Source organism: Ranitomeya imitator, chromosome 2 (assembly GCF_032444005.1).
Source record: "Ranitomeya imitator isolate aRanImi1 chromosome 2, aRanImi1.pri, whole genome shotgun sequence".
Taxonomy (NCBI): domain Eukaryota; kingdom Metazoa; phylum Chordata; class Amphibia; order Anura; family Dendrobatidae; genus Ranitomeya; species Ranitomeya imitator.
Window position 1 is genome coordinate 389,227,809 of NC_091283.1, and position 18,106 is coordinate 389,245,914.

The 18,106-nt window shown below is 45.1% G+C and overlaps 1 protein-coding gene across 3 annotated transcripts in view; it reads right to left on the reverse strand.

Annotated features, from left to right (window-relative positions):
* Positions 1-18,106, reverse strand: part of LOC138666993 (zinc finger protein 585A-like) — a 166,182-nt gene that overhangs the window by 57,318 nt on the left and 90,758 nt on the right. The window lies entirely within an intron of this gene.

Below are 18,106 nucleotides of genomic sequence, written 5' to 3' on the forward strand. Positions count from 1 at the left end.
TCAGGACATGGGTACCGTATCTTAACAATTTGTCAGTAAGATCACAAAGATATCCCATTGCTGCAACCAATTTGTCAGGAATCGACACTACTGTTCCCACCAATTGTCAGGACAATCACACAATTGACTGACAAATGATGGACGAGGCAACAGCCACTATTACTATTAGGCAGGTAATTTTGCTCTTTCACAGTGAACATATAGTTAATACACATCCGATTACACCCTTGTCCAACAACTCTCCGGGGAAAATCCAACACATGGGTGTATATACATATACAATACACGCACACATATACAGTTGTGTGAAAAAGTGTTTGCCCCTTTCTGATTTCCTATTCTTTTGAATGTTTCCTATATTTAAATGTTTCAGATCACCAAACCAATTTAAATATTAGACTAAGATGACATGTAAACACAAAATGTAGTTTTTAACCCTGCTGTTCTGTTGGTCAAAAATGACCGACTTTGAACGTCAATATTCTTTAAAATATTCAAGATGCGGCTCTGAAACCCGTGGCCGACCGACCCATCCTCATTTAAGTCAATCAACCACAAGTTTCAGAACCGCATCTTGAACACCCCAAAAAATACCAAAGTTCAAAATAGGTCTCCCCAGACCGAACAGAACAGCAGGGTTAAATGAAGATCTTTATTATTAAGGGAAAAAGATATACAAACCTACAGGGCCCTGTGTGAAAAAGTGATTTCCCCTAAATCAAATAACTGGTTGGACCACTCTTAGCAGCAACAACTGCAATCAAGCATTTGCGATAACTGACAAGGAGTCTTTTACAACACTCTGAAAGAATTCTGGCCCACTCATCTTTGCAGAAATGTTGTAAATCAGCAACATTGGAGGGTTTCTGAGCATGAAACGCTTTATGGTCATGCCAAAGCATCTCAATCAGATTAAGGTCAGGACTTTGACTAGGTCACTCAAGTCTTCATTTTGTTTTTCTTCTTAAAGACCTTCATTTAAAAGCTGCATTTTGTGTTAACATGTGTTATCTTCATCTAATATCTAAATTTGTTTGATGTGAAACATTTAAGTGTGACAAACAAGCAAAAGAATAGGAAATCAGGAAGAGGGCATATATATACAGAATATACAGTGGGGCAAAAAAGTATTTAGTCAGTCAGCAATAGTGCAAGTTCCACCACTTAAAAAGATGAGAGGCGTCTGTAATTTACATCACAGGTAGAACTCAACTATGGGAGACAAACTGAGAAAAAAAAATCCAGAAAATCACATTGTCTGTTTTTTTTTTATCATTTTTTTGCATATTATGGTGGAAAATAAGTATTTGGTCAGAAACAAACAATCAAGATTTCTGGCTCTCACAGACCTGTAACTTCTTCTTTAAGAGTCTCCTCTTTCCTCCACTCATTACCTGTAGTAATGGCACCTGTTTAAACTTGTTATCAGTATAAAAAGACACCTGTGCACGCCCTCAAACAGTCTGACTCCAAACTCCACTATGGTGAAGACCAAAGAGCTGTCAAAGGACACCAGAAACAAAATTGTAGCCCTGCACCAGGCTGGGAAGACTGAATCTGCAATAGCCAACCAGCTTGGAGTGAAGAAATCAACAGTGGGAGCAATAATTAGAAAATGGAAGACATACAAGACCACTGATAATCTCCCTCGATCTGGGGCTCCACGCAAAATCCCACCCCGTGGGGTCAGAATGATCACAAGAACGGTGAGCAAAAATCCCAGAACCACGCGGGGGGATCTAGTGAATGAACTGCAGAGAGCTGGGACCAATGTAACAAGGCCTACCATAAGTAACACACTACGCCACCATGGACTCAGATCCTGCAGTGCCAGACGTGTCCCACTGCTTAATCTAGTACATGTCCGGGCCCGTCTGAAGTTTTGCTAGAGAGCATTTGGATGATCCAGAGGAGTTTTGGGAGAATGTCCTATGGTCTGATGAAACCAAACTGGAACTGTTTGGTAGAAACACAACTTGTCGTGTTTGGAGGAAAAAGAATACTGAGTTGCATCCATCAAACACCATACCCACTGTAAAGCATGGTGGTGGAAACATCATGCTTTGGGGCTGTTTCTCTGCAAAGGGGCCAGGACGACTGATCCGGGTACATGAAAGAATGAATGGGGCCATGTATCGTGAGATTTTGAGTGCAAACCTCCTTCCATCAGCAAGGGCATTGAAGATGAAACGTGGCTGGGTCTTTCAACATGACAATGATCCAAAGCACACCGCCAGGGCAACGAAGGAGTGGCTTCGTAGGAAGCATTTCAAGGTCCTGGAGTGGCCTAGCCAGTCTCCAGATCTCAACCCTATAGAAAACCTTTGGAGGGAGTTGAAAGTCCGTGTTGCCAAGCGAAAAGCCAAAAACATCACTGCTCTAGAGGAGATCTGCATGGAGGAATGGGCCAACATACCAACAACAGTGTATGGCAACCTTGTGAAGACTTACAGAAAACGTTTGACCTCTGTCATTGCCAACAAAGGATATATTACAAAGTATTGAGATGAAATTTTGTTTCTGACCAAATACTTATTTTCCACCATAATATGCAAATAAAATGTTAAAAAAACAGACAATGTGATTTTCTGGATTTTTTTTTCTCAGTTTGTCTCCCATAGTTGAGGTCTACCTATGATGTAAATTACAGACGCCACTCATAAGTGGTGGAACTTGCACTATTGCTGACTGACTAAATACTTTTTTGCCCCACTGTATTTTGGGTCACAATGTAGTGCCTCAAGTCAAAAAGCTGGGTTCACGTCCTAGGTCATGGGTCTTCCAGCAGGACAATGATCCCAAACATACTTCAAGAAGCACCCAAAAATGGATGGAACAAAAGTGCTGGAGACTTCTGAAGTGGCTAGCAATGAGTCCAGATCTAGATCCCATTGAACACCTGTGGAGAGATCTTAAAATTGCTGTTATTATGCTGAGGTTGACAACAATTTTGTCAGGCCCATTTTGGAGTTGTGTGTGAAATTATCTCCAATTTGCCTTTTTTTTCCTCTTTTTTTGTGTTGTTTCAAACGTGTATAACAAAACATGCAATTGCAATAATTCTCTAGGAGAAATATTTCATTTTCAATACAGATTGACGAGTCGTGAGACTTGGGTAGTCAAGAGTAGAGTTGAGTGAATTTCTTCGGGTCCCCGCTTATTTGGCAAGCTATAGCGCTTACCGAAAAAGCAGCAGAGGGAACCCGGATACATGAAGCGCGCTGGCTAATCGGCTGTGTCACTGTCACCGCACATGCATGTGTTGTGACTTTCACACAGCCGTGACACATGCAGCTGCGGCGCCAATCAGCCGGCGCACTCCATGTATCCGGGTTCCCTCTGCAGCTTATTCGGTAAGTGCTATAGCTTGCCGAATAAGCGGGTACCTGAAGAAATTCACTTAACTCTAGTCAAGAGGTCCGGAGTCAGATAACAAGAGGGCTCGTCAGATGCAAAGGGGTAAAACAAAATACTTAAGGTACCTTCACACATAACGATTTCGTTAACGATATCGTTGCTTTTTGTTAATCGTTATGCGTGACAGCGACCAACGATCAGGCCCCTGCTGGGAGATCGTTGGTTGCTGGGGAATGATCAGGACCTTTTCTTGGTCGCTGATCACCCGCTGTCATCGCTGAATCGGCGTGTGTGACGCCGATCCAGCGATGTGTTCACTGGTAACCAGGGTAAATATCGAATTACTAAGCGCAGGGCCGTGCTTAGTAACCCGATAATTACCCTGGTTACCACTGTGAAAGTTAAAAAAAAAAAAACAGTACATACTCACATTCCGGCGTCAGCTTCCCGCACTGACTGTGTCAGCGCCGGCTGGCCGTAAAGCAGAACACAGCGGTGACGTCACCACTCTGCTTTACGGCCGGCGCTTACACAGTGCAGGGAAGCTGACGCCAGGGGACGTGACAGACATCGGAATGTGAGTATGTAGTGTTTTTTTTTTTTTTACTTTTACAATGGTAACCAGGGTAAATATCGGCCCTGCACTTAGTAACCCGATGTTTACCCTGGTTACCCGGGACTTCGGCATCGTTGAAGACAGTTTCAACGATGCCAAAGTTGTTCCCCGGATCGTTGGTTGCTGGAGAGAGCTGTCTGTGTGACAGCTCCCCAGCGACCACACAACGACTTACCAACGATCACGGCCAGGTCGTATCGCTGGTCGTGATCGTTGGTAAATCGTTTAGTGTAACGGTACCTTAAGTCAGGTCACAGTCCAGAGTCAGAATTCCAAGGTCAAACTGTGTCGAGACAAAAGAGGTAATACAAATGGGTAGTCAATAGGTAAATCCAGGGTCTGGTAACAAAAAGGTCAGAATGTCAGAAGTTAGAACACAAGGCACAGAGGACAAGTCACACAGAGCTTAAAGTTACAACTGGGAGTCATCTGGGACAGACCGCTCTTAACCCCTTAATCCCATATGACGTACTATCCCGTCGAGGTGGGGTGGGCCTTAATTCCCACCGACGGGATAGTACGTCATAGCGATCGGCCGCACTCATGGGGGGAGCGCGGCCGAGTGTCAGCTGCCTATCTGCCTGTCAGCTGCAGCTCTACTCCTGCCTGGCTGTTTGTCAGATCACCGATCTGACAGAGTGCTGTGTCCCCCGTGGGACAAAGTGAAAGAGTAAGAAAAAAATTTCCACACGTGTAAAAAAACAAAACAAAAAACATTCCTAAATAAAAAAGAAAAAAAAAAATATTATTCCCATAAATACATTTCTTTATCTAAAAAAAACAAAAAAAAACAATAAAAGTACACATATTTAGTATCGCCGTGTCCGTAACGACCCAACCTATAAAACTGGCCCACTAGTTAACCCCTTCAGTGAACACCGTAAGGAAAAAAAAAAAGAGCCAAAAAAACAACGCTTTATTATCATACCGCCGAACAAAAAGTGGAATAACACGCGATCAAAAAGACGGATATAAATAACCATGGTACCGCTGAAAATGTCATCTTGTCCCGCAAAAAACGAGCCTCCATATAGCATAATAACCAAAAAAATAAAAAAGTTATAGTCCTCAGAATAAAGCAATGCTAAAATAATTATTTTTTCTATAAAATAGCTTTTATCGTATAAAAGCGCCAAAACATAAAAAAAATGATATAAATGAGATATCGCTGTAATCGTACTGACCCGAAGAATAAAACTGCTTTATCAATTTTACCAGACGTAGAACGGTATAAACGCCTCCCCCAAAAGAAATTCATGAATAGCTGGTTTTTGGTCATTCTGCCTCACAAAAAAATCAGAATAAAAAGCGATCAAAAACTGTCACGTGTCCAAAAATGTTATCAATAAAAACGTCAACTCGTCCCGCAAAAAACAAGACCTCACATGACTCTGTGGACCAAAATATGGAAAAATTATAGGCTCAAAATGTGGAGACGCAAAAACTTTTTTGCTATAAAAAGCGTCTTTTAGTGTGTGACGGCTGCCAATCATAAAAATCCGATATAAAAAACGCTATAAAAGTAAATCAAACCACCCTTCATTACCCCCTTAGTTAGGCTAGGTTCACATTGCGTTAATGGGTTAACGCTAACGGACAGCGTTGCACGGCGAAAATGTCGCAATTATCGCCGTGCAACGGGTCTGTTAGCGCACCCATTGACAGCAATGTGATTTTTCGGTGTAGCGCATCGTTAGAGCGTGCCATTTTCGGCTCGCGCTAGCAAGGTGCCGTTCTTTTGTGGCGCGCCTCGGACGCTGCTTGCAGAACGGGGACGTTAACGCGACCACTAAACGCGACACCTAAAAAGACATTGCGTTAGCGCAATCCGCTAGCGCTAAACGGATTGCCCCAACGCAATGTGAACCTAGCCTTAGGGAAAAATAATAAAATTTAAAAAAAATGTATTTATTTCCATTTTCCCGCTAGGGTTAGGGCTAGGGTTAGGATTACATTTACGGTTGGGATTAGAATTAGGGGTGTGTCAGGGTTAGGTGTGTGGTTAGGGTTACATTTGGGATTAGGGTTAAGGGTGTGTTTGGATTAGGGTTTCAGTTTTAAATTTGGGGTTTCCACTGTTTAGGCACATCAGGGGCTCTTCAAACGCGACATGGCGTCCGATCTCAATTCCAGCCAATTCTGCATTGAAAAAGTAAAACAGTGCTCCTTCATTTCCGAGCTCTGCCATGCGCCCAAACATGGGTTTACCCCAACATATGGGGTATCAGCGTACTCGAGACAAATTGGACAACAACTTTTTGGGTCCAAGTTCTCTTGTTATCCTTGGGAAAATAAAAATTTGGGGGGCTAAAAATCATTTTTGTGGGTAAAAAAAAGGATTTTTTATTTTCACGGCTCTGCGTTATAAACTGTAGTGAAACACTTGGGGGTTCAAAGTTTTCACAACACATCTAGATAAGTTCCTTGGGAGGTCTAGTTTCCAATATGAGGTCACTTGTGGGGGGGTTTGTACTTTTTGGGTACATCAGGGGCTCTGCAAATGCAACGTGACGCCTGCAGACCAATCCATCTAAGTCTGCATTCCAAATGGCGCTCCTTCCCTTCCGAGCTCTGCCATGCAGCCAAATAGTGGTTCCCCCCCACATATGGGGTATCAGCGTACTCAGGACAAATTGGACAACAACTTTTGGGGTCCAATTTATCCTGTTACCCTTGTGAAAATACAAAACGGGGCTAAAAATCATTTTTGTGAAAAAAAAAAGGAATTTTTATTTTCACGGCTCTGCGTTATAAACTGTAGTGAAACACTTGGGGGTTTAAAGTTCTCACAACACATCTAGATAAGTTCCTTGGGAGGTCTAGTTTCCAATATGGGGTCACTTGTGGGGGGTTTGTACTGTTTGGGTACATCAGGGGCTCTGCAAATGCAACGTGACGCCTGCAGACCAATCCATCTAAGTCTGCATTCCAAATGGCGCTCCTTCCCTTCCGAGCTCTGCCATGCACCCAAACAGTTGCTCCCCCCCACATATGGGGTATCAGCGTACTCAGGACAAATTGGACAACAACTGTTGGGGTCCAATTTATACTGTTACCCTTGTGAAAATACAAAACTGGGGGCTAAAATATAATTTTTGCGAAAAAAAAAAATTATTTTCACTGCTCTGTGTTATAAACTGTAATGAAACACTTGGGGGTTCAAAGCTCTCAAAACACATCTAGATAAGTTCCTTAGGGGGTCTAGTTTCCAAAATGGTGTCACTTGTGGGGGGGTTTAATGTTTAGGCATTATAAACTTCTGTGAAGCACTTGGTGGGTTAAAGTGCTCACCACACATCTAGATAAGTTCCTTAAGGGGTCTACTTTCCAAAATGGTGTCACTTGTTGGGGTTTCAATGTTTAGGCACATCAGGGGCTCTCCAAACGCAACATGGCATCCCATCTCAATTCCAGTCAATTTTGCATTGAAAAGTAAAATGGCGCTCCTTCCCTTCCGAGCTCTGCCAAATATGATTTTTTTTATTTTTACGGCTCTGCATTATAAACTTCTGTGAAGCACTTGGTGGGTCAAAGTGCTCACCACACATCTAGATAAGTTCCTTAAGGGGTCTACTTTCCAAAATGGTGTCACTTGTTGGGGTTTCAATGTTTAGGCACATCAGGGGCTCTCCAAACGCAACATGGCATCCCATCTCAATTCCAGTCAATTTTGCATTGAAAAGTAAAATGGCGCTCCTTCCCTTCCGAGGTCTGCCATACGCCCAAACAATGGTTTACACCCATATATGGGGTATCAGCGTACTCAGGACAAATTGGACAACAATTTTTGAGGTCCAATTTCTTCTCTTACTCTTGGGAAAATAAAAAATTGGGGGCGAAAAGATCATTTTTGTGAAAAAATATGATTTTTTATTTTTACGGCTCTGCATTATAAACTTCTGTGAAGCACTTGGTGGGTCAAAGTGGTCACCAAACATCTAGATAAGTTCCTTAGGGTGTCTACTTTCCAAAATGGTGTCACTTGTGGGAGGATTCAATGTTTAGGCACATGAGGGGCTCTCCAAACGCAACATGGCGTCCCATCTCAATTCCTGTCAATTTTGCATTGAAAAGTCAAATGGCGCTCCTTTCCTTCCGAGCTCTGCCATGCGCCCAAACAGTGGTTTACCCCCACATATGGGGTATCAGCGTACTCAGGACAGATTGTACAACAACTTTTGGCATCCATTTTATCCTGTTACCCTTGGTAAAATAAAACAAATTGGAGCTGAAATAAATTTTGTGTGAAAAAAAGTTAAATATTCATTTTTATTTAAACATTCCAAAAATTCCTGTGAAACCCCTGAAGGGTTAATAAACTTCTTGAATGTGGTTTTGAGCACCTTGAGGGGTGCAGTTTTTAGAATGGTGTCACACTTGGTTATTATCTATCATATGGACCCCTCAAAATGACTTCAAATGTGATGTGGTCCCTAAAAAAAAAAATCGTGTTGCAACTTTTAACCCTTATAACTCCCTAACAAAAAAAATTTTGGTTCCAAAATTGTGCTGATATAAAGTAGACATGTGGGAAATGTTACTTATTAAGTATTTTGTGTGATATATCTCTGTGATTGAAGGGCATAAAAATTAAAAGTTGGAAAATTGCACAATTTTCAAAATTTTTGCCAAATTTCCATTTTTTTGCAAATAAACGCAGGTAATATCAAAGAAATGTTACCACTATCATGAAGCCCAATATGTCATGAGAAAACAGTGTCAGAATCACCGGGATCCATTGAAGCGTTCCAGAGTTATAACCTCATAAAGGGACAGTGGTCAGAATTGTAAAAATTGGCCGGGTCATTAACGTGCAAACGACCCTTGGGGCTTAAGGGGTTAAACAAGAGACATTGCAGGAGATAGAGTTAAGAAGTTCCAATGGAATGCCATGCCCAATTCCCCAATGTGGGGTCCTTTTTGGACTGATTAAAATAGTGCCATCACAGCCCCCTAACCCTAAATACCCCGTACAGACCACGTTCACTCTGGTGATCTACTGGCAGGAACTGGACAGATTGCAGGGGACCGAGTTAAGAAGTAGGCCCAAAGTAATGTCATGCCCAATTCCCCAATGTAAAATCCTTTTTTTTTTTAAATAAAAGAGTGGCGTGACAGCCCCCTTGGCCAAAATGCACCGTACAGAGCACGTTCACTCTGGTGATCTAGTGGAAGGTACAGGACAGATTGCAGGAGACCGAGTTAAGAAATAGGCCCAATGGAATGCCATGCCCAATTCCCCAATATGTTGTCCTTTTTGGACTTATAAAAATAGTGCCATCATAGCCCACTTGCCCAAAATTCACTGGCCTATAACAGTACTGAGCACGTGCACCCTGATCATCTAGTGGCAGTTAAAGGACACATTGCATGAGACAGTTTAAGAAGTAGGCCCAATGTAATGTAATGCCCAATTCCCCAATGTGGAGTCCTGTTTTCACAAAATGAAATAGTGCCTTCACAGCCCCCGTGCCCAAAAATCACCAGTCTATAACAGTACTGAGCACGTGCACCCTGGTCATGTCATCCGAGATAAGGAAGAGACATTGCAGGAGACAGAATTAAGAATTAGGGCCAATGTAGTGGTGTGGGTCTCTGAGACTTGTAATGCAGTGCATGATCTGCAAAACAATTCCCCAATGGGGGTACCTTTTTTAAAAATACACTAGTGCCATTGCATGCCCCTAGCCCAAATTTCAACGACCTATAACAGTACTGAGCACATTCACCCTGGTGATCTAGTGGCAGGTACATTTTAGATTGCAGGAGACCGAGTTAAGAAGTCGGCCCAATGTAATGTCATGCCCAATTCCCCAATGTGTTGTCCTTTTTTTAAAAAATAAAAGAGTGCCATCACAGCCCCCTTGGCCAAAATGCACTGTACAGAGCACGTTCACCCAGGTGATCTAGTGGCAGGTACATTTTAGATTGTAGGAGACAGAGTTAAGAAGTTGGCCCAATGTAATGTCATGCCCAATTCCCCAATGTAAAATACTTTTTTTTTTTTTAAATAAAAGAGTGCCATCACAGATCCCTTGGCCAACATGCACCGTACAGAGCACGTTCACCCTGGTGATCTACTGGCAGGTACAGGACAGACTGCAGGAGACCGAGTTAAGAATTAGGCCCAAAGAAATGTCATGCCCAATTCCCCAATGTGTTGTCCTTCTTAAAAAAAAATAAAAGAGTGCCATCACAGCATCCTTGGTCAAAATGCACTGTACAGACCACGTTCACCCTGGTGATATAGCTGTTCTGGATGAGGAGGATGAGGATAAAGAGAAGGATAAAAACAAACAGACCAAATCTGGAAGCGTATACCCATGTGTGGTTGTGAAGAGATGCATGAGAATACACCTCCCCAAAAGAGAGAATGTATTTGAGGTTATGTTTCGCTGTTTTCACTTGGTGGTGTACAGAAGTCTTTCCCAATCCAGGCCATGTTCATTTTTATAAGAGTCAGCCTGTCAGGATTTTCAGTTGACTGGCGGATGCGCTCATCTGTTATAATTCCACCAGCGGCACTAAAAACCCTCTCTGACAGAACGCTAGCAGCAGGGCAGGCCAGGACCTCCAAGGCATAGAGAGCCAGTTCATGCCACGTGTCCAGCTTGGATACCCAATAATTAAAGGGCACAGAGGAATCACGGAGGACGTTTGTACCAACTGCAAGGTACTACCTCAGCATCTTCCCAAACATTGCACTTCTTGTGACAGCACCCCGTGCCTCTGTGTCACGATGGGAGGGTCTGAGAAAACTATCCCAGAACTTTGCCATTGTTCCCTTGCCTGGGCTGGATTGTACTTCTGTCTCTCTCGCTTAGACTCCTTGGTTGTACAACAAACTCTGACGTCTGCTGCCAGCGTTCTCACATTGGAATTTTCTAACTAATTCTGCTACAAGGGCCCTGTGCTACTGCAACATTTTGGTTCACCTCTCTGCCTCAGGCAGAAGAGATTGAAAGTTCTTCTTGTAGCGTGGGTCTAGAAGTGTCACCAACCAGTAATGAGTGTCACCCAAAATTTTGATAATCCGAGGGTCATGTGAAATGCAGCGCAACATAAAGTCAGTCATGGATGCCAGACTGCTAACAAGCAAGACTTCCATGTCCTCACCAACAGGACGACTGACCATGCTGTCCTCCTCCTCCTCTTCCTACCTGTCCTCAGGCCATCCCCGCTGAACAGAAGCTAATACAAATGTGTTTGTAGTACCGTCTATAGCTGGGCTCAGTGTAATCCCCCTGTATATTTCCTTGCTCCATGTCCTCGTGCTCCGCCTGCATGCAATGCATCCTCTTTGATTGTGAGCAGAGAGATTTTCAGAATGCGTCATCGCCACTCACCATCTTGGTGCAGTCCTCAAAGTTTTGGAGGATGTTACATATGTCTGACATCCATGTCCACACCTGAGGTCTTATGTGTGGAGTCTGACCTGAAATTCAACGGCCTTGTTGATGTTGGTAGTCAACAACGGCCCTCTTCTGCTCACAAATCCTTTCCAACATATGCCACGTAGAGTTCCAGCGCGTGGGCATATCACACAACAGTCGGCGAGCTGGAAGCTGAAAATGCTGCTGAAGCACGGCAAGGGCGGCTGAAGCTGTAGCTGACTTTCTAAAATGGGCAGACAAACGGCGTACTTTCACTAGCAGATCTGGCAGCTCCGGGTAGCTTTTCAGAAAACGATGAACCACAAGGTTAAGCACATGGGCCAAGCAAGGTACGTGTGTGAGCTCACCTTGCCTCAGAGCCGTCACCAGGTTACGGCCTTTGTCACACACGACCATGCCTGGCTGTAGGTTCAGCGGTGTCATCCAAACATCTGACTGCTCTTTCAGTGCTGTCCACAACTCTTCTGCATTGTCACCTACGCAGATTAGCTTCAGCACAGCCTGTTGCCGCTTGGCTGAGGCAGTGCTTCCAGCTTCTGACTGATGTGTTGATTTCAGACATGGAGGATGAAGAGGAGGAGGAGGTGGTGCAGGAGCTGTAGACTGTGGGGGCAACCCTGATTGACGTAGGGCCAGCAATCCTCGGTGTGGGGAGGATGTGTTCCATCCCAAGGTCCATCTGGATCCCAGCTTCCACTATGTTAACCCAGTGTGCCGTCATTTTGATGTACCGTCCCTGCCCACAAGCACTTGTTCACGTGTCCGTGGTTAGGTGGACTTTCCCGGTAACAGCATTGTTGAGGGCAAATGATTAATGTTGTGGGATACATGCTGGTGTAATGCCAGTATGGCACACTGGGAGAAATAGTGGCGACTGGGGACCGAGTACCTTGGGACGGCCGCAGAAGAGAAATAATAGAATTGAGGACTGTGGCCTGTGGGGCGTTGGCTGGGTATTTCCGCTTGCGTTCCAAAGACTGGGTTATAAACAACTGAACGCTGTACTGGGACAAGGACGTGGACGCGCTTGCTGATGGTGCTGCTTGACTGTGGGCCACAACAAGTGCAGGGCTAGAGGCATCTTCACATGCACGGGGTACTGGGAATTGGCTTCTATGCTAAACAGTGGAAGAAGCAGTGGTGTGAGCAGCAGGCAGTGATCCTGGAGCCTGGGGTTCGGCCCACAAAGTCGGGTGCTTTGCTTGCATGTGCCTGATCATGCCGGTGGTGGTCAGGCTGGTTGTTTTGCTACCCCTGCTGATGCGGGCATGGCAGGTGCAGCAAATGGCCTGTTTGGGGTTATTGGCAGAGTTTTTAAAAAATAGTCACACTCGGGAAGATCTCACAGGTGGAATGGCAACTTCACTCATGTTGGTGTTACGGGGAACAGATGCACGCCTTCTGTCTATGGCCACCACACTGCTTCTTCCTGCCTGTTGGGGGGATATGCCTCCTTCCCCATTTGTGCTGCTGTCCTCGCTATGCATGTCCTCCTGCCAGGTTGGGTCAGTCACTATGTTATCCACCACCTCGTCTTCCCCATCGCACCCTGCTCCTCCTCCTGACTTTCTAGCAATTGTGTCTCATCATCGTCCACCTCTTGTGACACTTTCCCACCATTGCTTTCGTGTGACTGGGGCTGGTCAAAGCTTTGTGCAGTTCTACATGCGATCTCATCTTTCCCCACTTTAAGTTGACCAGCAGAGATTTTTGAATCTTGAAATGGAAAACTGAACAGCTCTTCAGAGTGTCCAAGTGTGGGATCAGTTGTCTCAGGGCACTCGGCATGGTGGGAGGAAGGAGGATCAGGGTGAGGAATATCCTGGCCACACTCACGGCTACTCAGACTTGACCGTGTGGAAGACAAGGTGGTGGTGGTGGCTAAGTGACTGGAAGCATTATCCGCTATCCAACCAACAACAGTTTCACACTGCTCTGGCTTCAGTAGTGGTGTGCTGCGGTCCCCCAGAAACTGGGACAGGAAGGTCGAGCGAGAAGATGTGAGTCTTTGTTGTTGCCCACTTTCACCTTGCCCACGGCCTTGTCCTCTGGATGGACCATCAGCATCACGTCCACTTCCCCATCCCTTGCCTTAACCATTTTAAAAGGACTACTGCACTATATCAAATGCTCAACACAAATGTCTTTATTAGTAGCGAAATAATATGTGATCAGTATGCCTGCAAATCTACGATTTTTCAAACCTAAACACCAGGCAGGCCTCAGCCTGACCTAACAGGTCAATTTTTTTTTTAAAGTTAATTTATGCGAAATAGCGTTGTATATGACGGCTGTAACGGAAATACCACACTGGCAAATCTGTGGCCTTTCAATTTTTTTTTTGATGCTAAATAGAGCTGTATAGAATTTGAGTATCACACAGCCACAAAATAAGTACACCAGCCTCAAATGCCCAAACTTAGAGCACAGAGATACCGTATTTACTCGAGTATAAGCCGACCCCCCCCAATTTTGCCACAAAAAACTTGGAAAACTTAATGACTCGAGTATAAGCCTAGGGCGGGAAATGCAGCAGCTACTGGTAAATGTCAAAAGTAAAAATAGATACCAATAAAAGTAAAATTAATTGAGACATCAGTAGGTTAAGTGTTTTTGAATATCCATATTGAATCAGGAGCCCCATATAATGCTCCATAAAGTTCATTATGGCCCCATAAGATGCTCCATATTAAAATATGCCCCATATAATCCTGCATAAAGGTTAATAATGGCCCCATAAGATGCTCCATAGACATATTTGCCCAATATAATGCTGCGCAAATGCTGATTATGGCCCCATAAGATGCTCCATAAAACGGTAATTAGACCTACTGGTAATTGTATTTCTAGGAATCCATCCTGACAGCACACTGGAGGACGTCCTTCTTATCCTTGATGGGACAGGAAACACGAGAGGTGAAAAGGACCCTCCCCCTACCACCCTTCAGTGCTTTTCCAAAGTAACACATCTGGATGGATGCAAAAACAAAGGTTTATTCCAACAAAATAATCAATCATACAAATGTTACATCCCATGAGTATAAAGATCATACAATAGGGAGGGAACTAATAGTGCTGTCAGGATGGATTCCTGGAAATAAAATTACCAGTAGGTCTAATTACAGTTTTCCAGGTCACCACCTGACAGCACACTGGAGAAATACCAAAGGAGGATGGTATTTAGGGTGGGACCACTGCTTGAAGTACCTTGCTACCAAATGCCAACTGAGGCGATACTACATCTAACTTATAGTGTTTAGAAAAGGTACTAAGATTAGACCATGATGCAGCCCTACAGATCTGGTCTGCCGTAGCCCCCCCTTTCCCTGCCCATGACGTAGCCATGGCCCTAGATGAATGGGCTTTAAGATTAACTGGGGAATTCTGCCCTTTAGCTTTATAGGCTAAACTGATTGTAGATTTTATCCACCGTGCAATAGTCGCTTTAGACGCTTTTTTCTCCTTATTTGGACCCCTGAACTGAACGAACAAGTTGTTGTCCTGTCTCCAGGGTCTAGATAAATCAAGGTACCTGAGTACCGTGTCTCTTACGTCTAGGTTATGGTAAAATCTTTCCTTTTGGATTTTAGGGAACTGGCAAAATCACAGTAAAATGATCTCCTGATTCATATTAGTATCCGAGATGACTTTAGGGAGAAAAGCTGGATCGAGTCTTAGTACTAATTTATCCTCGAAGATTTGTAAATACGGGTTCTGCGCCGATAGAGCCTGTAGTTCCCCCAATCTTTTTGCCGACGTAATCGCAACTAAAAACGCGGTTTTAAGGGAGAGTTTGTTAATTTCTATGTCCCCTGTTATGTCCCACGACTGTTCACATAGAAAATTCAGGGCCAAATTAAGATCCCACGGCGGGACTGATCATCTAATTAATGGTTTTAGTCTCTGGACTGCTCTAGAGAATCGACTAATCCAGGGGTGGGTAGATAGAGAAGAATCGAAAAATACACTCAGGGCCGCTATTTGGACTCTTAATGTACTTGGTCTAAGACCTTTTTGAAATCATGACTGCAAGAAGTCAAGAATCTTTGGGATATTTGGATGCTCAGTATCAACTGTCATCTCCCCGCAAAACCCACAAAATCGCTTCCATATTTTTGTGTAGATAGCTGATGTCACTGGCTTCCAACTGGCTTGAAGGGTAGAAATGACGTCATCTGAAAGACCTTTTGCCCTCAAGAGCCCCCGGCAGGGAGAAGCGATCCTCATACCAGGAGCAGCGCTATAGGCAGAGGGACCCTCGGGTGGGTGTCAGCCAGCGGGTGCCTCATGAAGGGAAGGGTGAGGCAAAGCCCCCCGATCCATACCCCCCCGCACAGAATGGTAGATCCTCTCGTCCATTCCTATCCATAATGGGACAGGAAAAACACTGAAGGGTGGTAGGGGGAGGGTCCTTTTAACCTCTCGTGTTTCCTGTCCCATCAAGGATAAGAAGGACGTCCTCCAGTGTGCTGTCAGGTGGTGACCTGGAAAGATATTTGCCCCATATAGTGCTGCACAAACGTTATGGACCCTTATAGTGCTGCACAAACGTTATGGCCCCTTATAGTGCTGGACAAACATTAAGGCCCCATATAGTGCTGGACAAACATTATTGCCCCATATAGTGCTGCACAAACGTAATGACCCCTTATAGTGCTGCACAAACATTATGGCCCCATATAATGCTGCACAAACGTTATGGCCCCTTATAGTGCTGCACAAACGTTATGGCCCCATAGATGATCCATACTCACCTCTTCGTCGCTCAGGACCCCGGCGCTTTCAATATTCACGTGCTGATAGTTCCGGCGCCACTCCATGTTCAGCATTGGCGTTCAGGCTGAGGGCGCGCACTAACTACGACAGACACTTGCCCCATATAGTGCTGCACAAACGTTATGGCCCCTTATAGTGCTGCACAAACGTTATGGCACCTTATAGTGCTGCACAAACATTATGACCCCATATAATGCTGCACAAACGTTATGGCCCCTTATAGTGCTGCACAAACGTTATGGCCCCTTATAGTGCTGCACAAACGTTATGGCCCCTTATAGTGCTGCACAAACGTTATGGCCCCATATAGTGCTGCACAAACATTATGGCCCCATATAATGCTGCACAAACGTTATGGCCCCATATAATGCTGCACAAACGTTATGGCCCCATAGATGCTCCATACAGACACTTGCCCTATTTGCTGTGATAAAAAAAAGTCACATACTCACCTCTCCGTCACTCAGGCCTCCGGCGCTTTCAATATTCACGTGCTGATCGTTCCGGCGCCACTCCATGTTCAGCACTGGCGTTCAGGCTGAGGGCGCGCACTAACTACGTCAGACACTTGCCCCATATAGTGCTGCACAAACGTTATGGCCCCTTATAGTGCTGCACAAACGTTATGGCCCCTTATAGTGCTGCACAAACGTTATGGCCCCATATAGTGCTGCACAAACATTATGGCCCCATATAGTGCTGCACAAACGTTAGTGCAGCGCCCCAGAGACCTGATCGTTGCAGTAGTATCGCTCTGCCACTAAGGGGAGTGATGGTACGTCTGATGGCACTAAAGGAGTTCATCTGACCAGGTATCACCAGCACACAGTACACTTCACACTCCGGCCACTAGGGGGGAGCAAAAGGTTTTATTTATTAGGCCACTCCTCACACTGGTAAAACTAGGGGTTGGATAGGAAGTTAGTCAGAAGCTGACTGGATTTTGTCCAGGCAACATCCCGTGGCAGGTGGTGTTGCTGGGAAGATTCAGGGGGGTCCCTGTCAGACGTGGGAATCTGGCAGGTACCTAGCGACCAGAACAGAACGTTACGGAACCGCGCCTGCACCACCCGCGGCGGTATCCTAAGAAAGACACACAAAGCGAAGGATATTGTGGAAAGTGAGAAACGAGATCAACCACAAAGGCGAGCCAGTAGGAGTCGTGCCCGGAGAACGGCAACATCCTACTGAGGCGCGTAGCCGGTGGCCGGAACACCGAGGAAGTAACTGACTCTATGCCTTACTTCAAACTCCGCAGGACAGTTAATTATAGGTTGGCTGTCTACCTTACGTCACCTAAGCAGACATAGGGGGCAACGCGTGGAGAGGGGCGTCTCTAGGGTCCCGGAAGAACTCCGAGCCTTCCCGTCAAACGGGTGCGTCCTAGCCATAACATACCTGGGGGACGGAGAACTAGAAAGAACTGGAACGAATTAGAAAGAACGAGAACAGAAGTTGTGAGGACTATCCCGAATGCTCAGCAGGGAAGCACTACAACACATAGGCGCTAGTGGTAGGCAACGATTTCCACCTACAAAGGGAACTCTGGATGTGCCTTCGGACCGGCCAGTCTCAGACAGCCCTTTTAACCGAACTCTCGATTGAGGATACTGAAGTCTTCAGTAAAGAGGTAAAGAGACTGCAACCCTGTGTCCTCGTTATTGACTGCACCTCACACCATCGCTATCTACATTACTGGGAAGCCCTGGGGACACACTTCACCTGTGGGAAGGTATACCATCTAGCTGCCATCACATCACCCCAGTGGACCCCAAGCAGCGTCGGTCACCCTGACCGAATACCACAGGTGGCGTCACGAAACCTTGACAGACTCGCATCGCCTTTTATTGGACGCCCCTTAGCAGGGTCACGGACCGGGTCCAGCCACCGTGACATCCCCAGAACTGAGCCAGAAAGGCCCGGTACCGAGTAACCTGTGGCCCTGTGTCTGGGGGCGCTCCAT